Raw genomic sequence first — 25,133 nt, 5'->3', positions numbered from 1 at the left:
CTGAGAGTCACTTTATTTCCCTCAGCCTCAGTTCCATATCTATAAGATGTAGATAATAAAAGTACTTACCTCACAGGATTCTTGTTGGGATCAAATGAAATTATATATGTAAAGTGAACCTTAAAACACCATCTATATGCTAGCTATTATTATTATCACCATCATCTAGCCGAATCTGCAAAGTGATAAGAAAATGAGGCTCAGGGAGTTTGACATGGAAGTGAATAAACCTTTTCTTCTAAATTGTTTATTTATTGTAGAATTTCTTTCAACATAGAAGAAAATTAAGAATTTCAAGTATTTTATTTTAAATTCTTCTTCCTAGTAATCTTGAAGATGTCCATGTTTAATTTTTAAAAACTCCATTTAACCTTTTACTTCAGCACCATTTAGCAATCTGCTCTATTACCCCAACAACAGACTGAGTGATAGAGTATTGGCCTTAAGGTATGGAAGACATGGGTTAAAGTGCTGCCTCTGATACAACTCTGCCCAGGTTATTTAACCTCTCAGTGCCCTGGGCATCTCTCTAGGTACTCCGCAGGGACTGTGGGTTGCATAGCAGGTACTTACCTGCTTTGGTAGAGGGAGTTTCATCACTCCAGAGTTCCTTATAATACCACTGAAATTATAAGTCCACTCCCATAATTATAAATTTGTATAGTATTTTTTGGTTATAAATTGCTTCATATGCTCAAATATGATAATATTTTTAAAGTGCTTAGCATAGTACCTGACCTATACTAAATGGTTAATGAATGCCTGCTCCTTTCCCTTCATATATCGTATCACTTGACTGTCACAACAAAACAGCACCTTGGAAGACAATATGGTACAAAAGAAAGAGGTGGTGTAAATGTGATTTTCCCCCTTTTAAATATGAAGGAACTGAGGTTAAGGAAATTATTCAAGGTTACAAAGTAAATAGTAGAATAAATAAAATAAAGTAAAAAATAAAATATAAGAAAAGTAAGAGCTGGGGCTCAAACCCAGGCCTTCTGACTCCAAGTTTAGTGCTTTCCTTTAACTACATCATTGTAGATTCCGCCCCTATTATAGGTAGCCAGCCATATATTTGGCTTTATCCATTTACTTTGTTTTAATTCACTTAACAGCTTTTAAATACAATTTAATGCATTAAATGACATAGCATAGTACCTTTGGGAACAGAAAGTTATCTTCTGATATTTCCATTATGGGATTAATTCCTACATCTAAAAAGCTTAGTGTACAATGTGTTACCAGTGGTATTGCCCTTATGTTGTGGTAGAGATCTAAGGATGGGGAATTTTGGCAGTGCAAGTCACAGTAAAGAGTCATGGTAAAGGGAGGGATGGCATAGGGAATGGGAAGATACCTAAGGGTTTAGGGGAGTCAGTTCTAACCAGCTTGCAAGCAGATTGTTAATTTCAACATGAGCACTTACACCTCAGAAATCAATAATCATTACAAATCACTACAATGGACATGATTTATTGTTTTGTTGATTTGCTAGGTTTAAGAAAATGTTGTTGATAATTCAGATTATATTTAAAGAGTGTGCACACATACTTTTTTTTTCCCTAGAGAGTCCTGTTGTTACATATTTACCAGGACACAGATGATGGTAGTCTTGTACATTTAAGGTAAGAAAGGGTTAAAGATGAAGACAAGCTTTGTTTTTGTAAGGGGCTCCCCACTGCTGCTTTGTCTTCCTCTTTTCATTTGACTCTCATTGCTTCCAGAGGATAGGTACAGGAGAGGAGTTTCAATAGTGGCTTTGTCTGATTGGGATGAGAGTGGACCAGAACAGCAACAAGGAAAGTAACAGGGCCACTGGAGGTTTTGCCCCAGGACAGTAACATTTAAAATACAGATATTTCTTTTACAGAGTAGAGGATTTAAGAGGAGTAATAGTTTCAGGTAGGGATATTGGGGTTCAAGGGCTTTCTCCTTCAGGCACTGCTTTAGCAGATTTCTTCAGAGAAGTAAGGAAATGAAGATTCAGAAGGTCTGTGAGGATAGCAGACTGATGTCAGTTTCCTTCTTCCCTCTACCCCAGTCTTTTTCTTCATTCTCCCCTTCTTAGAACTTGCCTCCTCTCCATCCTTTCCAGGTAGACTGGGAATAGAGAACAAGTATTCCCAGTGTCTGGGAAGGAGTCTTGCCAAGACCTGTTTGGTAGGATAGAAAGAGTTTGAGACCCTGAATTCTACAGGTCCAACTAGACAACCTCTGAAATTCCTCGCAACTCAGAGTCTATCCCTTAAGCCATGATAGCTATAAATTCTCCTGACTACCCAACTAATTTTAATTTTTTGCATTACAGTTATCTCTTTCATATGGTACAGCACCCTACGATCTGGAAAACCCACATAACATTTTTTTGGCCTTCTCCGTACCAGAGAAATCTGAATTTTTTTCTTTTTCCTTTATTTCTTTATATATTTACAGTACCTTACTTTAAAATTTGGGTTGATATTATACCATACCATATATATATATATATAAAATGCCTTTCTGAGTTTCGAAGCGTTTTCTGTGTCATCTACTGGTCTTTGCATGTCATCTGTGGCTTCCGCAAAACTCCCCCAGAACTGGCATTTAATTTCTTATGCCAACCCATGATATACAGAAACTAAGATAGGGATCATGATGTGGAATGGATAAGTGTATTTACATCATAATTTAGTAAACTTGAGGGCTCTTGTCAAACCATGTGCTCTGGGGCTTTTTGTGTGGATTGCCCTGGGTAAAAACTGCTAGTCAAGGCTCTGGCAGATCACTACCAGAACTGGAAATGTTCATTTGCCTGAGGGGTGGTGGTGGTCTCAACCAGATTATTTGTTGTTGCAGATCAAGGATTTTAAGAATTTAGCCCTTGCTTTTTAATTTTTTTCCCCACATAACTTCTCATAAGGCTGTTCCTTTTTCTTTTCACACTTTTCAAGTCTATTTTTTCTTCTTATTCTCTTGGGGGAGGGTGGTAACTTTGTCTGACAGAATTGCAGTTTGAGTTTTGCTATGGTTAAATTTACTGGTTGGCTTTGTAATGCCAGCTTCACTTCGTCTTATCATAGTCCCACACATTTCTAGTGACAGCAACACTGATTTCCTGTTGCTTACTGCCCTGAAGTACAGCTTAATTTGACTACACTCTTGTAAATGTCCTCTGCTGTATATTATGGGCAAACATTTATTATAATCAGCTAGGTAAACTAGTGAATAATGTAAACTCATGGATCAGGAGGAAATGACTTTCTTTTTGTCCCCAATTCCCCACTGGTCATTGTGAGGATCTTTATTAGCACATTCCCAAGGTTCCATTTCAGGAAAAGGAGTTTCAAAAGCATTCTGAACCTTCAGCCAATTAAAGGATAGAAAAGATGTGTTCCACTGTAGATTATTGCTTGTGAAAGTCTTCCTGTTCCCTATAATAATACCTTTATCAGGGCTACTCTTAATATTAGATTATCAGATTTCATGAACATGGTATATCTAGATTTCATGAAGTAATTTTACAATTTCTTATGATATCATTGTAGAGAAGTTAAAGAGAGATTGGCAGAATGATAGTATAGTTATATGAATTCAGCACTGGCTGAATGATTGAACTCTCATGCATAATTAATGGATGGTTGTCAACCTGTGGGGAGGCCTCTGGTAGACTCCTACAGAATGTTGTCTTTGGCTTTGTTCTCTTAAAAACTTTTGATATATTTATGTATTATTAAAGGTTCTATGGTATAGCCATTCTATTATATCAGAATTGGAATCCCAAAAGATGTTATAACAGAGCACTTAAGCAAACAAAAAAAATTTGATAGGTTCCCCCCCAAATCAACTGCACACATACAGTGGTTGGAGAAGCAAGGGCAAAAATATGGCCAGAAATTTAAAAAAAAAATTCAAGCATCCTATTGGAATATGTGACTGATGTGAGTCAGTAGTATAATCTGGCTGCCCCCAGACTCACATTATTATTTTACTTCATAATTCTGTATCTGATATTAGAGGACCTGTGTTCTAATTTTGCCTTTTCCACTTACCATCTGAGTGATGTTGACTGGGCAAGTCATTTAAAATCTCTGGGCTTCAGCTTTTCTGTCTGCAAAATGAATTTGAGTAGGTAAACTTTATTCTCGCTTTTAACTCTAGATCTATAGAACTATGATTAACAGATCATGTTTCTGTAGCGATGTTAAGGTTCACAAGGTGCTTTCCTCACTATAAAGTTATAGTATTTGAATGAAGTGATAGTCCTGTTGTGCAATGCTCTGACAAAACCACATTGAAACACTGTTTCCAGTTTGGAAGGCAACATTTGAAAGAGACATAAATGAGCTGGTGGATATTTGGAAGAAGGTGGCCAGGATTGTAAGGGAATTAAGAATTGTTAAGACCCGTAAGAGGATTTATATGAGAAGCAGAAGTTAAAAATATAGTGCTCATAGGAAATAAAAAAAGCTTAGTATAAAAATCTGATAATTTAACTAGGAACTCTTCCAATTTATGTAGTCTCCTAGACAGTTATTTATACAATCATTTTTACAAGAAGGATAACTTAATAGGCTGATACTAACAAATTAATTCAGAAATATTAATAGAGCATCCCTCTTGAGCTTACTTTCTCAACTCTTAGTGGTAATAGCAAACTGTATCTCCACAGAAACAACTGTTACCTCAGGTTATAGGAATAACCCTTTGGGGTGATTATTCCCAGTGTCATAGCTCAGACCCCCTTCTGTGTATTTTCCCTTAACGGTCAGTCAGTAGATTCATTCAGTTTTTACAAAAGGCATTAATGCAAATCGCATAGCAAGAATAGTAATTCTAAAGCATGCTACGGGTCCCCCACCCTCAGACTGGACTTACACTCTCACAAAGACACAGAGGCTAGGATAGGGAGAGTAAGAATATACTTTACCTATGCTGGTAGGGAGAAATGTAGGGAACAGAAAGAACCTTGCAACTCCAGAACAGCAGGGTCTGGATCTCCTTTCTTTCTCTGGAGAATTCTCATGAAATTTACTGCATGGCAGAGCACCGTCATCATCACAAACATTTATATTGCACTTTGCTATGTGCCAGACACTGCACTAAGTATTTTATAGTTATTATCCATTTAATCACTGTCAGTGATACACAAATCAATACAGTGATAGGCTGGCCTAGCTCCACATAGACCACACCATCTCAACTGGTTTATCCTCACAGAGAAAAGCTTATTTGCTAGGTAGGTTGATTCCCTGCCAGGTAGGGCTAAACAGGTTATTCTGTTGCCAGACTATCTCCTCACAGGAACACAACATCTCTACTAGAGTGTTGGGTAAAACACGTTGCTGGATTGGCTCCTCTAACAAAGAAAGAAGGTTGGTCAATTGCTGGGCAGCATTCTTATTAGGGTTGGCTTCTCCTGGGTGGGTCAGGCAGGTTGATCAGCCACTAGACTGGCTTTTCAAAAGGTGTGCTATCTATACTGAATAGGTCAATTCATATCATCCACTAATCTCTGAGTTTATTCTTCAATGAGCAGCTCTCAGGTTATTACAAAGTACTTTTCAATTGTAATCCTTAGGTACTCTTTCAGAAAGGGTGGATATTCTTAGTCTAGGATTGTTGGGAATCTCTAATTCTGTTCCTCTTCAGGTAGTGAAGTATAACCTCACTGATTTAATAGTTCCTCTTGGTTCAAAGTTAGGTTCCCTCAATGAGGAACTCCTATCAAATTGACTCCTTCCTAACTGTCTAATAATAATCTAATTACTATCCAGTTATGTTTTGCGGATTCCTTGGGTCTTCATGAAAAAAGAAAGTGGGGCTACAGGTACTACAACCTTCAATATTCTGGGGCAATTTGTTGTCTCTCTTGTTACTCAAGGCCACAGAAGGCCTTTTCCATTTCTTGTTTCTTTGCCTCTGATCTTCAGCTTTACTAAAGGAAGTACATCTTTACAGCAGTTTTCTCTAAAAGACTACAAAAAGTACTAAGAGAAATTTTATTATTAAAAAAAGGACCAAGCTAACTAGAAGAAAATCCAGTGAACCAGTTAATATTTTGAGTAGAAAAATCATTCAAATAAGCATTTTTAGCTGAAGTAACAAAATGGATTTAAAAGAATGAAGTAAATTTTGGGTGTTTGATCCATATATGTCTGCATTTTATATAGTTGTAGAGTTCTCATACAATTTACTTCTCAATACATGTCTTTGGATATCTATCTATCTATCTATCTATCTATCTGTCTGTCTGTCTGTCTGTCTGTCTGTCTGTCTATCTATCTATCTATCTATCCATCCATCTATCCATCTATCTATCCACACACAGACTTGAATTTTAAATTGGCATAAAAACTTAGAAGAAATTAAATGATATTTTAGCTGTCAAATGAGCCAGTAGATGCAGTCATCTTAAATCTAGTGATTCGAGTTAGGTTATTAAACTGATATTATACATTAATTATATTTACATATATACTGCTGTTTTATATGTGTTATACTTTGATGGTTCTGTGATGTCATAAATGTGGGTACTCACTCCATTGATACAAACTGCAAATTGTCACAACTTCTTATTGTCTGTATATTTCCATAAATCCTGGACAGGGCTTACTGTTATGTAGATGTCACTGGAACACAGAAGCTTTTCATTGTCATTTATCTTCACTATATGACTAGCTGTCCTTTTCTAGTTATATATATTTCATGTTTTCATTTTGCTGCTTCTCTGCAATTCTTCTTCAGTAGCATGCTATATAATCTACTCATATTCACCAAAAATCTGTAGTCTTCAATGCCTTTTGGTTGACCTACAATTTTTTTTTAAATAGAGGTATTTAATGATTTAAATCTGTGTAACTGGAAGAATGATGGTGTTAAAAAAGATGGGCTTTTGTTTAATGACTTCAGGTTACTGAAAGCAATTCACAGTTCCCCAAAGGCAATCTAATTCATTCTCCCACTCCTATTCAATTATGAGTCCAACTCATTGTCTATAGACAGTGTTTTTACAAATTATATGTGTCAAAGGATCAGCTCTCTCAGTTGTTCATTAAACTGTACATCATAGTCTAGATAACAGACATTCTTCATCCACTTTTTTTGTATAGATATTCTTCACAGAAAAAGATTATCCTTGACATCAATAAACATACATACAATCTAGAATACATACTTACATATATATGTGTGTGTGTGTGTGTGTGTGTGTGTGTGTGTGTATATATATATATGTCTTTAGTTATAAAAAGTTATCACAGAGAATGGTAGTATCTCTAGTGGGAAGCAAAAAAGTAAGTTTTACCTAAATTACAAGGGTACATCTAAGATGTGTATAACTGATGGACCAGTTTTATGGGCTGTCCGAACTGGATGACAGGCATTTGTCATACACTTTCTTTATCATATATGATTTCTTGAAAGATGCAACATGATAGATAACTTTTTTTTAATGACCTTATGATTATATTAAGCAATGAATAAAACAAGGAAATTCATGCTTATCTAAAGGTGTTTGCTACATCAAAGAACAGATCCAATGCAGAGTCCAAATGGAAGAAAGATTCCCTTTAGATGTTCAAGTTCTCCAGATGTTTCTGTTTGTGGATGACTACCTTAAACCTCTGAACATTGCTGAGCCTTCTGAATGAGATCCATAACCACTCAAAAATTTAGGGACTTCAAAAGAAGAAATGTATACTAATACCAAAGAGATATTTTAGTAAGTGTTTTATCACTATATTTTTCCCTTTATTATTACTCTAACATAAAGAATGGAAGCACATAGATGGGTCAGTGGATGGAGTGCCAGGCCTGGAGTTAGGAAAACCTGAGTTCAAATTTGACATCAGACACTTCCTGACTGTGTGACACTGGGTAAGTCACTTAACCTTGTTTGCTTCAGTTTCCTCATCTGTAAAATGTGCTGAAGAAGGAAATGCAAACAGCTCCAGCATTTTTGCCAAGAAAAGCCTAAAAGGGGTCACAAAGAGTTTGATACAACTGAAACAAATACACAACAACAAAAATAATGAGTATCGTAACAAAAAAAAGATAAACTTTAATGAAATTGTTTCTCATTTTCATTAGGTTTTAACTTAGGAAAAGTGACAAGGATAAAATCAGTACGTAGAAGCTAAATCACAACACATGATGATAAAAATAAAAAAAAATTGTGCAGATGAACTTATCAGTGTAGGCCCTCTGGGAAGATAAGGCACAGGACATATTTGTTATTGGGCAGACATGAAAGATCTAATCTGTAACAAAGGGTGGAACAAAAAGTTCAAGCAACGTTTGAAAATGTTTTGTTTTTGCCAGAGTTACAGCATGCCTATAGACATTCAGAAGAAATATCAGGTCATTTATATTGAGATCCTGACATAACATCGGCCAAATTATATCTCTTACATAAGTACATTGCAGTAAAAACCTGAAAAAAGAAAACATAATTAGCTTAGAAGAGAATTCTTTTCATTCCCAGATTAACTAGCCCACACAAGAAACAGATTTTGGCCTGTCCTAGACAAGATATATGTCCTTTTATAAACATAAGTGTTTATGTTACTTATTAATAACAATCTGGATAACCCACAAGAATCTCAAATTCACAATGGAATTCATTATATATATTTTTTCTAATTCCTCCCTCATTTCTTTTGATGCTATCACATCTTTCTAGTCACTTAGGTAGGAATCATACTTGACAAATTATTTTCTCTTACCCTCTACACTCCTCTTCTTTTCCAGTCTCTCAGTTTCCAAATGTTTTCAATTCCTATTCCACAAAATCTATCTTCTTCTCCCTTCTCACATAGCCTCTAACCTAATTTCAGTCCTAATCATCTCTTCCCTGAACTATCGCAATAGCCTTTGTTTAGTAAAAGAAAGGATTTTAAAATCTGATTTGTCTTTTCAATTTTGATTTCTCTTCCTATAGGAAATTCTGTTGATTCTTTTTTTTAAGTTTTTTGTTATCATAGTTTTCTCTGGTATCCATTCCCTCCCAGAAAGCCATCTTATATCATAAATAGTTTTTAAAGATGAAGAGAAAAGGGAGAGAAAAAAAATCAGTACATTGAAAAAGGTCAAAAACATGTGTAATATGAAATATCTGAGGACTTCCCCCCTCCATGAAGATGGGGTGGGTTGGGGGTGCCCTCTCACATCTCTTCATTCATGGCATACTTGATCTTTATAATTTTGTTATAATCATTTTTCATTTTTCTGTATGTGGTTGTTCTTTAGTTCATTCTGCATTGGTTAGTGTAGACCTTTCCTTGCTTCTCTGTATTCACATACATGATTTCTTATAGTAGAATAATACTCCATTACACTCATGTAATGGAATTTGTTTAGTCATTCCCCAGTCAATGGCTATTTTGTTTCCAATTCTTTTCTATCACCAAAAGTACTGCTGTAAATATTTTGGTGAACCTGGGGACTTTTTTCTTATCAATGGCTTCCTTGGGGTACAAGCCTAATAATGGAGTTTCTGGTTCAAAGGATATGGACATTTTAGTTACTTTATTTGCATAATTACAAATTGTTTTCCAAAACGACTCTAACAGTTTACAGCTCCACCAACAATATATTAGTGTGCCCATCATACTATAACTCTTTAATACTGACTATTGGCATTTTTTGTCATCTTTGCCAATTTTTAGGTTGTGAGGTGAAACCTCAGGGTGATTTTGATTTGCATTTTTCTTATAATTAGAGATTTGAAACATTCTTCATGTAGTTATGAATGCTTTGCAATTCTTTTGAGAACTATTTTTCACATCCTTTAACCGCTTATCTACTGGGGAATGGCTGCAATAAACTTTTAATTGGTCTCCCAACCTCAAGCTTTTCCCCTTTCCAATTCATCCTCTAAACCAAGGATTCTTTTCTGTGACATAGACTACTTTGGTAGACTGGTGAAACCTGTGGAACCCTTCTCAAAATATTAGTTGTTTTTTTTAAACTTCATAATTGAAGGAAATGCTAAGTTCAGTTATAAATTAGTGAAAACAGATATGTAATTTTTTCCTATCTAAGTTCATGGACACCCTGAAATCTATCCACAAACCTCAAATTTTAGGAATCTCTACTTTATAAAGTCACTAAAGTCATTTTACCAGAGCAGAGATCTGACCATGTTACTATCTTACTCAAAAGTCTTCTATGACTTTCTATTGCTTTTAGGATTAGATAAAAAATCCTAAGGCTAGACTTTAAAGCTTTTCAGAGTATGACGACTACCCACTTGCCCAGTATTATTCCATATCATTCCTCTTTACTCATTCCTTGGTCCAATCAAAATAGCCTACTTATGCCAGCATGCCACATTCTGCATACCCAACATTCTATCTCCCATCTCCATGCTGTTGCCCAGGCTATCTTCCATGCCTAGAATGCATTTCCTTTCTTTGACTATTCTTAGAATCCCTGGTTTCTTCAAAGATTAGCTTTTAAGTGCCTAGTCCTGATCTTCTTAGTTGCCAGTGCCATTTCCCTGCATATTTTCTTTGTGGAGTTCTTGTATTTAATTTACTTTGAAGGTGTTATTCCCTTCAATAGAATGGAAGCTTCTTGAAGGCAAGGAATGTTTCATTTTCATCTTTGTATCCCCAGTGTTTAGTCCAAGGCTTGGTACATAGTCGATACTTAATAAATAGTTGATAAATTGAACTAAATCGAATTTGAGGCAAAGACTTTTTCAGTTTGGTTTTTGTAGCACCTAGAACAGGGTCTAGATCACCCTAGGCCCTTAATAAATGTCTGGAGTTTGATTAAATTAGATCTCAATAATCAAGCTATATAAAATTACAATGTTATATACTACAGTTGTAGCAATGTGGCAATTTTGGTTGCTGATGAAAAATTTTTAAAAAGTATTCAGTTCTATCATCTCCTACCACTAGGGTCTTTTAATTTAATAGTCTGAAGGGTTAAAATAGAGAAGTTTGAGGTAGCAATTTTGCTTCAACTCTTTCTCAACAGCCTCTACAATGAGATAGGAAGCACACCAAACTGAATTCTGATCGGGAAAGCTAAAAAAAAGTAACAGTGAGTCATTTTTCCAGACCAGAGCAACTTAGGGAGATAGAGAGATCTAGTATCAGTCTATGGCAGCAGTGGTAGAGAACAGTCCAGAGCCCAGGGATGCTTAAAGGGACTAAACACCTGGGCAGAAAGAGATACTAGGGACCCTGGTACTGACACTGGGAGCAGGTGCCATTTGTCAGCCCTGTTGCCCATATTGAGATCTGGGTCATAGTTCCAGGTTGGAGAAGAACAATAGTCATCAAGGAGCAGTCATGATCCCATGGTGAGGGAGCAGGGACCTTGCCTGTGTAAAGACCTAGGAACAAGTTCAAGAAATATGGCTGTGTGGCTCTGAGCCTAGCAACAGAATGGGGACTCAATTCTAACTCTTAGTCCCATCCGTTAGCCCACAGTAAAATAAACCAGGGTAGGAGACCAAAGCCAAGGGGAAACACCAACCGTTCAGTCAGTCTGAACCTGAAGAAACTTTCATTGGGCTAACAGTAACAGAGTCCAGCAGTGGTTTGCAGAAACGCAACTACACACAGGCCAACAGACCTAAACAGGTTCAGGAATTTGCAGAGTGCAAACCTCTCACACCACCTAACTGAAAGACTCCTAGTGGCAGCAGAAGAGTGAAAAAAGGACAATCTGCCTGAGAAATACTGGCTTCCACTAGCTTCTTGTGTAGTTGTGATAGCCATAGCCCTGGGCAGATGAAATCCAGTAGACCATAACAGAGAACAGCTTAGCAAAGATACCCAGCACAGAGCAGTGCAGCCAAGAGAACAAAGCCGCAGAGCATCCTAGCTCAGTGCATTAAAGCATAAAGCCGCTTTCATTATGACATCACCAGAAGATGCTGACAGCTCTACAGGGTTGGAGGCAGGGGTTATCCCAGCCTCTGATATGTACTGGCCACACTTGTTCCCTTTGCATGTTTACCTCTATGTGTATTCCCTAGACATTCCCTGTGTATGTCCCTTCCCCCCTGCTTGTGTGGTAACCTGTGCAAGGGCATGTACATAGGGGGTTGTGTATCTTTCTCATGACTAATTTTGCTTTATGTTTGAGTAAACATATTTTGCTTTAGACAGGATCTCTTGTGCTAATTTTAAAAACATACACAATATATCAGGAAAGGTTCACTCACTGTAAATCAAATGGATGTTGATCCATAAAGCACCTTGACCCTAAGCTAAGCCAATATTTTGGGGACTCATGTTTGAGGTTGGTCTTGGGTACTACAATAGAAATAAAAATATAAAAAACACTGAACACTATAGAAAACATAAGGATACATTTTACTTAGCAATAAGCATTAAAATAGATTAATATGGGGAGATAAGACTTCACATATAGATAAGTAATTCTCTCTATGAAGTTATAGGTTGACAGTAATTTGTCTAATGAAAATTAAAAAAATAAATAATAAAAAATTTAAATTTAAATTAAAAAAATGATTATTTCTTTAAAATGTATTTTCTCTCCACCAATGCATCTAATTTCAGTTTTCCTAGGGTGCTGTCTATGTATTTGAGAAGCAAATGCACATATAAGCATAACTATTGATATAATTACATTTGGTGTCTATGATGTATGTAACATAGGATGGGGAAAAATAATTGCATAATGATCAGCAGTAGCCAATCTTTTCTTACCCTTGTGCGATATTTCTTTCTCTGGATTATACCAATCTTGAATCTTGCTTCTTGAAAATTCTCTTAGATTCAAGGCCACCTCTTGGCTTTCTCTCAAATTGTTCTCTCTCTCTCTCTCTCTCTCTCTCTCTCTCTCTCTCTCTCTCTCTCTCTCTCTCTCTCTCTCTCTCTCTCTCCATCCCTGTTTCTCTCCCTCTCTGTCTCTGTCTTTCTCTCCTAACTTGTTCTCCAAACTTCTTTCCCTTTTTCCTCAGTTTCTCATTTTGACATTTATATTTCCCTCCTGATCCCATCCCATTCCCCTTTTTGGTAAGGCCAAATAGTGAAAGTTTAGGCTTCTAGAGTTTCCAGGTGGTGAATGGAAAACCTTTTTACTTATTATTTGCATTACCACCCTGGAAGCTCAAGGCATAGTATTGCCTCAGGGTGTTGCTGTTTTTTTCTTTTTCTTTTTTTCTGCTTTCCTCAGGCATAGGCCAATTTACTTCTGGCCATGTAATGCCCAGATTGAAAGTTCTTTGTTTAAGTTAAGTTCAAGGCAAATATTTACTGATGACTATAGGAAATAAGACTAATTAGCAAATTCTTGACTCTAAGGTGCCACTTCAAAACACCAAATATTTGTCTAACTCCTCTGTTATATCTTTGTCAGATATGTTTAGGTATTAACTGAACCTGCTGCCCTCATGTGTATTCATAGTAGAAGCTCTGGAAAACCCCACTTGAACTGTCTTGGAATCTTCCTACTTGATCTGTTCCCCTGAGGCTATAATCCTGATAAGTATCTGGCCACTGGACTCAGATGACTCTGGAGAGCAAATCGAGGCTAGTGACCTGCACAGCCCTCCCTCACTCAAATCAAACTCAACTGCAAGTCATGTCATCATCTCCCTGATGTCATGGTCCTCTCAGAAAATGAAGGACAAATACAACAACAATTCCCTCAACTGGCCTTTCACTATCACTGCACCCAATTCTGTTACCCTGTTACCTCTGGATTGCTTCAGGCTACATCCTACCCTTGACCATATCCAGACTCCATTCTCTTGGTGCCTGGCTTTTATCTCTAGTCACCCCAGACTACTGGTCACATCCATCAAGATCCTCACTAGACCCCTCCTCCAATCACCCCAGACTACTTGGCCAACCCGAGATCCCTCCCACAGTCTTTCTGTATATAAGATCCATTGTATTTCCATGAAAATGCTCAGATTCCTTGAGAGTCTAGTGAGTGCTCAAATTCAATCTGACCCACTTGCATTAGGGATAGAAATGCTTAGATTCCTTATGAGTCTGGCCAATATGGCAGATTTTTTAGAATCATGCTCACCTATCAGTGTTTTAATAAACCTTGTTTTAGTTTGACTGAAAGAAGGCTTAGGTTAAATTCATTCAGGCAGCACTTGTGTGTCACTGTTTTGGGGTCTCAGCACCCTAAACCTCAACAACTACAAGAAATAAGACTAATTAGCAAATTCTGTGGTGCCACTTCAAAACACCAAATATTTGTCCAATCCCTCTGTTATACCTTTGTCAGATATATTTACATATTAACTGTATAAAATGCAAAGATAACTGACTAAATCACAGTATTGTAGATTTAGAGCTAGAATGGATCTTAGAAGTCCTGAGTTCCCTTTTTTGGTGATGAGGAAACTGAGGCCCAGTGAGGTTGGGAGAGAGAGAGAGAGAGAGAGAGAGAGAGAGAGAGAGAGAGAGAGAGAGAGAGAGAGAGAGAGAGAGAGAGAGAGAGAAGAAAGATGTCTTCTAAGGTCACATAATTCATAAGTATCAAGAGTTGGATTTATACCCAGTTCTCTGACTTGTAAGTGCTCTTTCCATTCTACCACACTATCTTCCTCTATAAACTTCGAACCAATTAAATAACAGAAATACTATCTGATTATAAAGACCTCAGGCAGACCTCTCCTTTCAGCTAAATTAATAAACCCCAAAAGCTTAAATTCTCTAAATCACCCAGCCAAAGTAAGGCTTGCAGCAATGGCCAAAAGCCCCATTTCCCAAGGGCACGGAATTTGAATACTGATCAGCCAGCCAATTCCCCAGTCATTTCCCTTCTCCCTCAACCCTCCCTTTCACTTTCCTAACCCAGCATAGATCAGCACCAGTCCACAAACTTTGACCTATACCAGGTCCAGGATCCCCATTCCCTTCTTCTCTTAATGCCTGGTCTTGCTTGTCCCAGATGTTGTTTAATTGTTTTAGTTATGTGCAACTCTTCATGATCCAATTTGGGGTTTTCTTAGCAAAAATACAGGAGTGGTTTGCCATTTCCTTTTTCAGCTCACTTTACAGTGAGGAAACTAAGAGAAACAGGGTTAAGTTTAAGTGACTTGCCTGGGGTCATGCAGCTAGTGTCTGAGGCCAGATTTGAATCTTCCGGATTCCAAGTCTAGTGCTCTATCCACTTTGCCAACTAATCGCCACTTTGACCCCAATAAGAATCTTAGAAAAATCCAGTTGGTTTTATTGGTTGTGGTGTCCCCTTCCACTAAACACCCCAGAAAGACCTAAGCTATTTCAATTCTCACCGACTGCCCTTTCTGTAGTATTTACCTGCCTTAGAGCTTGTTCTGCTTTTTCTCTGCTGACTCCCGTCTTGTGCAGCTAAGCTGTGTTGGATAGAGCGCTGAACCTGGAGTCAGGAAGACCTAAGTTCAAATTTACCCTGCTTTGGGCAGAGCACCCTCAGGTAAGGGCAGAGGAAGAAAGTAGGATAGTAAAGGGGAGGGGAGGGGAAGACAGGATCAATTGACTTTGATGTGAATGAGGGAGGACTGTGCAAAGGCACCGCCTCACTTTCTCCTCCAGAGTCATCTGGGTCCAGTGGCCAGATGTCAATCAGGACAACTGAAGATGGCCCAGGTTCTCACTTTGAGTAAGACAACACCTATCCAGTGAATACTCCTCTTTAAGAAGTGAGTCAAAGGATGTCCCTTTTAATTTAAAACAAAACAAAACAAAAAAACCCCCTCAAACTGGGAGGGGAAGACCTCCCAGGGTTTCTGGCCAAAAGAGAAGCAGTTACTATTTACTTTCATTCTGAGCCAGGAAGGCCCCCCCAAAATAACCATTAAGTGGTACTTGGTTTTGAAGGCCTAAAGCTACCTAGTTAACTTGGGGCTTAATGGCTAGATTTCTTTCTGAAAGACCAAACCTAAAACCCAATCCATTCTGAATCTCATGGATTGCTATCTCCAGTAGGCCTGATTGATATCTGGCCACTAAACCCAAGTGGCTCTGGAGGAGAAAGTGAGGCTGGTGACGTTGCACAACTCTCCCTCACTCAAATTAAAGTCATTGGTAAGTCATGAAATCATCTTTCTGATGTCATGGTCGTCTTCAAGAACAAAGGACAAACCACACAATCCAAAGTTCAGATCCAGTCTCAGACATTCGTATACTTGCTGTGTGTCTCTGGGAAGGTCGCTTAATATAGATCTGTCTCAGTTTCCACACCTGTGAAATAGGGATAATAATAGCACCTACGTCCCAGAGTTATTGTGAGGAGTAAACGAAATATCTGTTAAGTGTTTAGCACAATGCCTGGCACATAGTAGGTGCTATCTATATAAATGTGTTTTTTTCCTTTCTTATGCTGTATTCTATCTTGTGGTACTCTGACCTCTCCTTGTACTGTATCTTGGAATCTCAAATCTCACTTGAACTACAATAAGACACTGATTAGCTTGAAGTGTAAACAAAGGATTGTGATTTTCTTAATTCTTCCCTATAATACATCACTAGCATATACTCTTCAGATCTTTTGGAAACACAAGCAGTGAACTAAACATTAATTGCATGCATCTAACCTATAACTATAATTGAATTAGATTTTCTTCAAACACATTAAAATCCTGTTAAAATTCCTTACTAAACCATAGTTTTTTTATTTAGTGGGTAGGACTAAGTCAGCACTGTATGTCATATTTCTCGTTTTCTGGCCTATTAGAATGATGCCTTACTGAAACAACTTATACTATGAAAAACATGCTACTCATAGAAAATATTTGTAATTACTTGAGGAAGGCCTGTAGGAATTTTGACACTGTTGATCACTTTATCTCCTTCCTGCTTTAATCTCTTTAGCTTTTCAGGACACCTCTCTCTCCTGGTTCTCCTCCTACCTATCTGACTGCTATTTCTCAGTCTCCTTTGTTGGATCCTTACTCAGATCATGCCCTCTAACCATATATGTCCTTCAGGGTTCTGTCTTGGAATCTCTTCTCTTCTCCTATACTACATTGCTTAGTGATTTTTATCAGTTCCCAAGGATTTCATTACCCTTTCTTGTCCGATAATTCTCAAATCTACCTATATTAAAACGCCAACTTCTCTGATGACCTCTAATTTCACATCTCCAACTGCTTTTTGGCTATCTCCAGCTAATGGGATACAGGCTCTGAAAACCCTGCCAACTCTCTTTGAACTTTCCTATATGGTGAAGTCTCTGGCATTCGACTGAGGCATTCCAACAGGCCTTTCATTGTGACCTATGCCTAATTTCCCAATTCTCTGTTGCTTAGTCCTCCATTCTCTATTACCTCCTGATCACACCCTTCCCTCCTCCCACTTCCCACCCTTGATCTTATCTAGACTTCATTTTCCCTTGGTCACATGGTCCAGGCCCCTGTCTGTTATCTCTCAGTCACCCCAGGCAACTGGTCACTGCCATCCTGATCTTCCCTAGACCCTTTCTCCCAGTCATCTCAGACTACTTGGCCACTGCTAGATCCTTCCCACAGTCTTTGTATATGAGATCCATCTTGGCCTCCATTAAGGTGCTCAGATTCAATCTATCTTCTTGTCAATACACCACATCACCAAAGCTCAGATTCCTTAAGAGTCTGGCCAATATGGCAGATTTTTAGAATCATACCCACCCAACCAGTGTTCTAATAAACCTTGTCTTTGGCTGAAAGAAGACTTGGGTCGAATTTATTCGTGCAGGACCCATGTTCCAATGTTTCAGGGTCCAACACCCCAAACCTCAACACAACGGTTGTCTAGTAGAAGATATCCTAAGCTAAACATGTCCAAAACAATTCATTATGTTTCTCCTTAAACTCTCTTCCTCCTCCTACTTTCATGTCATTTCCCTACTCAGTAAACTAAAGGGGCTCCCTATCACCTTTTGAATCAAATTAAAAATCCTCACTTTGGTATTCAAAGCCCTTTATAACCTATTCCTTGTTACTTTTCCAATCTTCTAATGCCTTACCCTCAGATATACAGTCTTTGATCCAATGACACTGACCTCTTGTCTGTTTCATGAAGAAGCCACTCCAACATTTAGCTCCAGATATTTTCTCTGGCTGTTCCCCATGCCTGGAATAGTCTCCTCCTCATTGCTCCCTGCTGACTTCCCTGGCTTCCTTTAAGTTCCAACTAAAATTCCATTTTCTAAAGGAAGGCTTTCCCAACTCCTCTTCTATCACTGAATCATTTCCTGTTTATCCTTATACATAACTTTGTATATATTTGCTTATTATCTCCCCCATTAGGTTGTGAACTCTTTGAGGGCAGGGATTCTCTTTAGCTTCTTTGTGCATCCCTATCCCTTAGCACAGTGTATACTTGGAATGTTCTTCTTCCTCAGCACCACCTATTGTAGACTTCCCTGGTTTCTTTTAAGTCCCAACTAAAGTTATGGGATGTCTTTCTCAACCCCTCTTAATTCTACCGCCTTTCCTCTATTAATTATTTCCTATTTATCCTGTATATAGCTTGTTTTGCATATATTTGTTTGTATGTATTTGACTGTACGTACAGTCCACAATTAGACTGTAATCTCACATGCAGGGACTGTCTTTTTGCTAAGAGCTGGGGATACAAAGAAAGATAACACACTCCCCCCCCCCCCCAAAATCTCTGCTCTCAAAGAGCTCACAGTCTAATACAAGAGACAACATGCAACAACTATGTACATTCAAGATATGATCAATTGGAGATGATCCCAGAGGGAGGACATTAGGTGTTTTGGGAAAGGCTTCTTGTAGAAGATAGAATCTGAGCTGAGACAAGAAGGGCAGGGAAGCCAGGAAGCAGAGACAGAGGGAAAGTATTAAAAGCATGGGAGACAGTCAATGATTGACTTGTCTGTTTAAGGAACAGTAAAAAGGCTGCTATTACTGGATCGTAGGGTCTGCAAGGATGCAAGGTGTAAGAGCTGAAAAGATACAGAGGTGCCAGGTAATGAAGAGTTTTACAAGTCAAAAACAGGATTTTATATTTGATCTTGGAGGTAATACAGAGCCACTGGAGTTTATTAAAAGTAAGGTGATTGTATCTGCACTTTAGGAAGACTGATTTGACAGCTGAGTGGACGATGGACTGAAGTAGGAAGTGATTTGAGGCAGGGAGTCCAAATAAATTGATTTGGGTGGTAGAATCATGGAATCTCAAAACTACTGGGATCTCAGAGACAGTGTAGTCCAATTTGTGCCTGAACAAGAAACCTCTCTACAACACCCCAACTAATTTCATCATTTTCTTTAATTGAAAACAAAGTTATTACTTATTTAAAATAGTCTGCTAAATTGGCTTTTAAAGGGAAAATAAAATTGTCAATAAGTCATTCAATTGTTGAATTGAACAGAAAAATAGGGGATCATTTATTTAAAGCAGAGTTAATATATTGTGGACTAATTTCAGCTGACTTTTAAGTGAATGATAAATTATACATAAAAATTATACTGAACATTTTGCTAATATATTTGGTAATAATACTTTTCTTATATTTAGCTCTCAGACTTTCTGGGTGTTTGATTTCAAATTTACAAAACTCTATTGAGTAAAGGTTAATTTAGAAAAGGATATTCTATTAGTTCTGGAAATGACATATGAAGACTCTGAATTTATGTCCTTAGAGAAACTAACACATGTGCTTTTTAAATGAAAAATTAGTAGATGTAACAACCTAAATGTGTCAGTTGGGGGATGGCTGATGAAGTGTGGTCCAACAACATATGAAAGTGCAATAATGCAAAGAATGATAAATAGTTGTGATATGAAAACAGGGAAAGACATGAAGTAATACTTCCAGTTCTGGTTACACAGCAAATGTAACGTTACACAGTTAATGTCTAGATATGCTCCAGTGTCTCTCCATTCACACCATTAGGTCTCTTGCAGAAGCAGGCTCTGTAGTTTCTCCTTATTGGGAGATTCTGCCCCATGTACTTTCTATATTTGCCAGGTCCCTGTTATACATCTCTCTCCCTTTGTTTAATCTGAAAACCTAGACACTGATCTGGGCTTGACTTGACCTCTTGTCTTTTGTTTTTAAGTTGATCCCCTGACATCTCCCACCTAGTGCTTTCTCCACTGCAGGCCCTTTACCATCCTACTTCCTGATGGGCTCCTATACTAGCCACTCACAGACTTACCCCACTGCTGATCAGCATGAAAAGTCCTGTCCTGGGTGGGCTCAACCATCCTTAGGTAGTCTGCCCCCTGCCCCCTCCTCTATACCTATGGGCTCACCATATTGGTACCAGAATGAGTAGGGACATTTGATTGTCTTTAGTCCTTTAGCAGTTCCAAAATTCCAAACTAAATTGATCTACCAACCTCAGTTATCCCTAGGAACAAGGATTACAGGTGTGTACCACCATGTCCCACTCGCTTAAGGTTTTCAAGAGATGGCTCAATGACCATGTGTAGGCACCATAATAGAGAAGGTTTGTGTATAGCTATATTTGGACTATATGGACTCTGAAATTCTTGACAACTCAAAGATTTATTGATTATATTGGAGAAATTCAGTCTAAGCAATATTGTATTTATTCAAATGTTGTCTCTCCTGTTTGATTGTAAATACCTTGAGAACGGAGACTACATTTTGACTCTTTTGGTATCCCCAACACTTTGCACAATGCCTGACACGTAGTAGGTGCTTAATATTTATTAATTGTTGGTATAAATGAAGGTATAAGATTAAAAAGATGTTGCACCCAAACGGGACTATAGCTGATAGGATTCTTCTTGAAAAGGCCCATAAAGACACTTAAAATAATAGTACCTAGCATTTATATAGCACTTTAAGTTATGCAAAGTGTTTAATATATATTATCTAATTTGATCCTCACAACAGCCCTATGAGATAGGTATTATCCATGTTTATAGATAAGGAAAATGGGGCTGTTTTACCTTTCTCAAGATCATGTAGCTTCTTAGTGTCATAGGATTTAAATTCAGACTCACATGACTAATTCTAAATGCAATACCCTATCCACTATGCCAGGCGAGTTTCTTCATGTGTCCAAAGGCAACAAAAATGTAACTTAATGAATTGCTTGGTCATTCTGTCTTGCAGGGCTAATGATAAATACAAGCCAAAAGGTCACCATGAGGATATTAATGGCTTCTTTTTAGAAGATAAGTCATCAGAAAAGTCTATGAAGAACTTGACAAAATTCTTTAAATTAAGTCAACATGCTCCTTGGTACTTGATGATTTTGATGGGAACTTGAGCACAGGAAAAAATCAGAAAAATATTTTGGAAAATAGTATAGAATTAAAAATTGAGAGAATACATAGGCTTGTAGTCTATTCAAAAGCCATATGCTTGCACATCAACAATTTTTTAAAAACATAGAATGTTTAATTAGATAGAGAAGAATTGTATTCAAAACCCTTTGGCAAAACAGTAGGAAATATATTTTGCCTCTGGGTGAATGTTATTTCAGTAGATTGAAGGAGGAAGAAACCAGAACCAGAAGTATAATAAAATGAATTATTATCATCACTTATTGCTTCTGAGGAGAGAACAAAGAAAAAATCATGAGAGATCGTCTTATTTCTTCTTTTTTCTTTTAAAATTTATTCTTAATTTAGTAATTAATGAAACAAACAGCAAAATATGAGTACCTGAAATGGTTAGGCCCATTATTTATTTGTTTTAAAATGTGTCTAATAACCTTTACAAGATAGTAAAAGAAATTTGTCTATTTCCTGTTGAATTCTTTTTATTATGTGCATTTTTTCTGGGTTTTGTTATTGTAATTTTTAGCTCTTATTCCAGTTCCAGTTGTGGACTGCCTCTACCACATCCCACTGAAGGGCAAAGCTTAAAATTAGTGCATGGATGGAGATTAAGATGATTTATTAATTAGCTTTATTGTCTGCATGATCTCATATATCCACAGGGATCTGAAGCATCTTAATAACACATTATGATCATACAGGATTTTTTATTCTTAATAATAATAGTCATAATAATAATAATTTCTTCTTAGTTAATAGTCCCAGCCAACTTCTTTCTTTCATACCCATGTCTCCATCTCCAGAGTTCTAAAGTAATCTATAACATTGTTTGGTGTTTTTTTTTTTATCTTCCATTACACATTTGTGTGCTAATCCATAAGAGTAAATTTTTCCCAGGTGGGATGATTTTTATTGGAGATGAAACCACAGAGACCCCACCTCCCTTTCAGACACGGTCTTGCCAATCCTGATGAAGTCAATTGGCTTTAACCCTGAGCTTACCTGATTTGAATGGAACCCTGCAAATGCAGGTTTGAATTACAAGAATCCACCTCTGTATTCTCTTCAAGTATACAAATTTCCTTCATATAATGTAAACTTACTTTATCATCGATTATCATCTCAAATTATCTCTGACTTAAGTCTTTAGTTGTTCACGTGTTTCAGTCATGTCTGACTCAAGTCTTTAGTTGTTCACGTGTTTCAGTCATGTCTGACTCTTTGTGACCCTATCTGAGGCTTTCTTGGCAGAAATATTTTAGTGCTATTTCCTTCTCCAGCTCATTTTACGATGAAGAAACAGGCAAACAGGGTTAAGTTTAGACTTGCAAAGGGTCAAACAGCTAGGAAGTGTTAGAAATCAGATTTGAACTTAAGAAGATGAGTCTTCCTGACTCCAAGCCAGGTGCTCTATCTATTGTGCCACCAAGCTGCCCCTAATTTAAGTCTAGTTTTATTTATCTTATCCTAACATTTTATTACTATTATTTTTTGTACCTATTATAACTAGCATTGTTATTACCTAGTTGTAATGTTTGTGCACTTGTTCTGATTTTGCTTTCTTTACCCCACATCACTTCATTTATCTCTCCATACTTCTCTGTATCCTTCATATTTAACTTTTCTTAGAGTCCAATAATATTCGATTGCACCCACATTCTATCAATTACTTAACTATTCCTTGTTCTTAGGCACATTTCATTCCTTCTGAGGTCAGAGGAACATTGAAGGATTAAGAGTCTTAGACAAGAGTATCTAGTCCTACTGTTGTGTGGTTCCAAAAATTTTTACTATGCATCAGCTAAATGCTGGGTATGTGAGAAGGCTGGGGTACAAAAAAGACATGGTTCCTGACCTCACTGAGCTTATAATTTACTTGGGAAGCCAGAAGTGTACCTGAGGATTTAATTCACTCTACAAGGCAATAAGGGATACCTTCTGGATACATGGGCATTAGATTTTTGAGGTTCACAAGAATAGACAAAACAATGAATCTTTTTTTCCCAATGTAAATGTTCCTAAAACAGGCCTACTTTCTCTTCAAAGCTCTCCCCTTTTCTATTAATATTTCTTCTGATTATATTAGGAAGAAAACCTCAATTAGGTGCTAATTGTTTTTAGCACCTATTAATCTTTCTTATTACACTAAGGGACTCTGTGTAGATTGGGCAGCAGCCAACCAAAGGAAGTGTGTGTATGGGGGTAGAATAAGGGGCTGATTCATGATTAAGGAGCAGCATGGATCCAAAACACTAAATCTAGAATCCTTAATTCTAAAGTACCTGTATGTGTTAAGTAACCAAATGAGTGGTACGTATAATAAATACTATTAGAATATGAAGGTGGGAAAATTTACACCAGCCACATTCTACAATGTGAACATACATGCAAAATTATTACAAGATAGTTTTGGGAGGGTATGTACCAACATCTGGAGTATCAAGAAAGTTTTTATGTAGAAGTTGGCTCAGCTTGAGCTCTGGCTTCAAGGGAACCATGGATTCTAAGAAGCAGAGCTTACAAAAATAGAGGAAGGATATGGAGAAATAAACTGGAGTAGACCAGTACGGTTGGGTCACAGAGTTTAAGCAAAGTAGTAATGCTCCTCGACAGTGTTAAGAGGTAGGTAGGATGTAGGAGGCTTCCTAGAACCATGAAATCACAGGTCTGGTCCTTAAGTCCCTAAGCCATGGGGAACCATGGAAAATTTTTGAGGAGAGAAATGAGATGATGAAAGCTGCATTTTAAGGAAGACATCCAGCAGTGGTATCCAGGATAAGTGGAAGCCAGGAGACACTGGCAACAAGGAGACAAATTAATAGGTTGTTGTTGTTGTATAATAGTTAGGTTCATGACTTCCAGAATGAAAATATATATACGAAGGAAGAGTTAGCTAAACTTGTATAGGTGGCAATAAGGGGATATATTATGTTATTGTACTGCAACTTTAGAAAGAATTAGTGTTTGATCTGTTTATTCTGAGCACAAGCTTTCAAACTTTAAAATGAGCTGTAGGCTCATTCTTCCTGTTTGGTGGACCATTCAAACAAAATAGCATTGAATTGTTCATAACTCATATAAAACCAGTACCTAGTGATGTTTGACTTCCGATGAGATTAGAGTGGTTAGCTCTCAAATACCTCAGCAATTCCAAACTGAATTTATGGCATTGTCCCTGTGCAGGGAGTGTGAGTAACTCTGTCTAGAAATGCTTTAAAAGCATGCAAGATTGAAATGACATTGGGCTTAGTTTGAATTAAGAAGCATTAAGTGTAGTGTTTGGAGATAATGCTCAATAAATTCAAATATGTAAGGAAAGGTTAACACAAAGATCAACCATGTGGAAATGACTTCTTTTAGTTTGCATCTCCATCAGAAGGAGGGCAGAAGTTCATTTTGCTATTTCTTTACTTTTCTACTCTTTGTTAGTTTTTATCCTTGGACAACTCCTAATTTCTTTTCTTTTGCTTCTCTCTGAAAAAGAAATGCTTTTGCTTTGTTCCAAGGCTAATATCCTTATCTATGGTCCTTGAGAACATTGTCTCTCTCCTCCAAAGAGTGGAATCATCAATTATTCATTCTCTGCTTCTAATCTTCACTCTTGTTCTCCCCCAGCTATTTTCCTTTGGCCTACACACATGTTCAGGTATTCTATATCCTAAACAAAAACCTTTCTTGAGATTTTGTTAAACTTGCAAGCTCCCATCCTATCTTTCTCTTCTGTTACTACCAAATTTCTTAAAGAATAATCTGGGAAAAAGGGATGGGGTGGGACAGTCACAATGGATAGAGCACCAGAGGATCTGAGTTCAAATCCAGCCTCAGATACTTTACTAGCTATATGACTCTGGGCAAGTCACTTAACCCTGATTGCCTCCAAAAAAAGAAAAAAAAGAATAATCTGTATGTGTTTGCTTGAAGACATCATGCTCACATCCTGGTATTGTTCAGGAT

At 37.4% G+C, this 25,133-nt stretch overlaps 1 long non-coding RNA gene across 1 annotated transcript; it reads right to left on the bottom strand.

Annotated features, from left to right (window-relative positions):
- Positions 1-1,457: 1,457 nt before the first annotated feature.
- On the bottom strand, positions 1,458-5,331 carry LOC140523698 (uncharacterized). The gene is made up of 3 exons (XR_011973441.1): positions 4,907-5,331; positions 4,029-4,087; positions 1,458-2,153 (listed from the first exon to the last, which is right to left on the bottom strand). It is a non-coding gene; the product is annotated as an uncharacterized lncRNA (long non-coding RNA).
- Between the last annotated feature and the right edge of the window lie 19,802 nt (positions 5,332-25,133).

Source organism: Notamacropus eugenii, chromosome 2, assembly GCF_028372415.1.
Source record: "Notamacropus eugenii isolate mMacEug1 chromosome 2, mMacEug1.pri_v2, whole genome shotgun sequence".
Classification (NCBI taxonomy): Eukaryota; Metazoa; Chordata; class Mammalia; order Diprotodontia; family Macropodidae; genus Notamacropus; species Notamacropus eugenii.
Note: the sequence above shows the minus strand (reverse complement) of the source record. Positions and strands in the feature narration are given on the sequence as shown.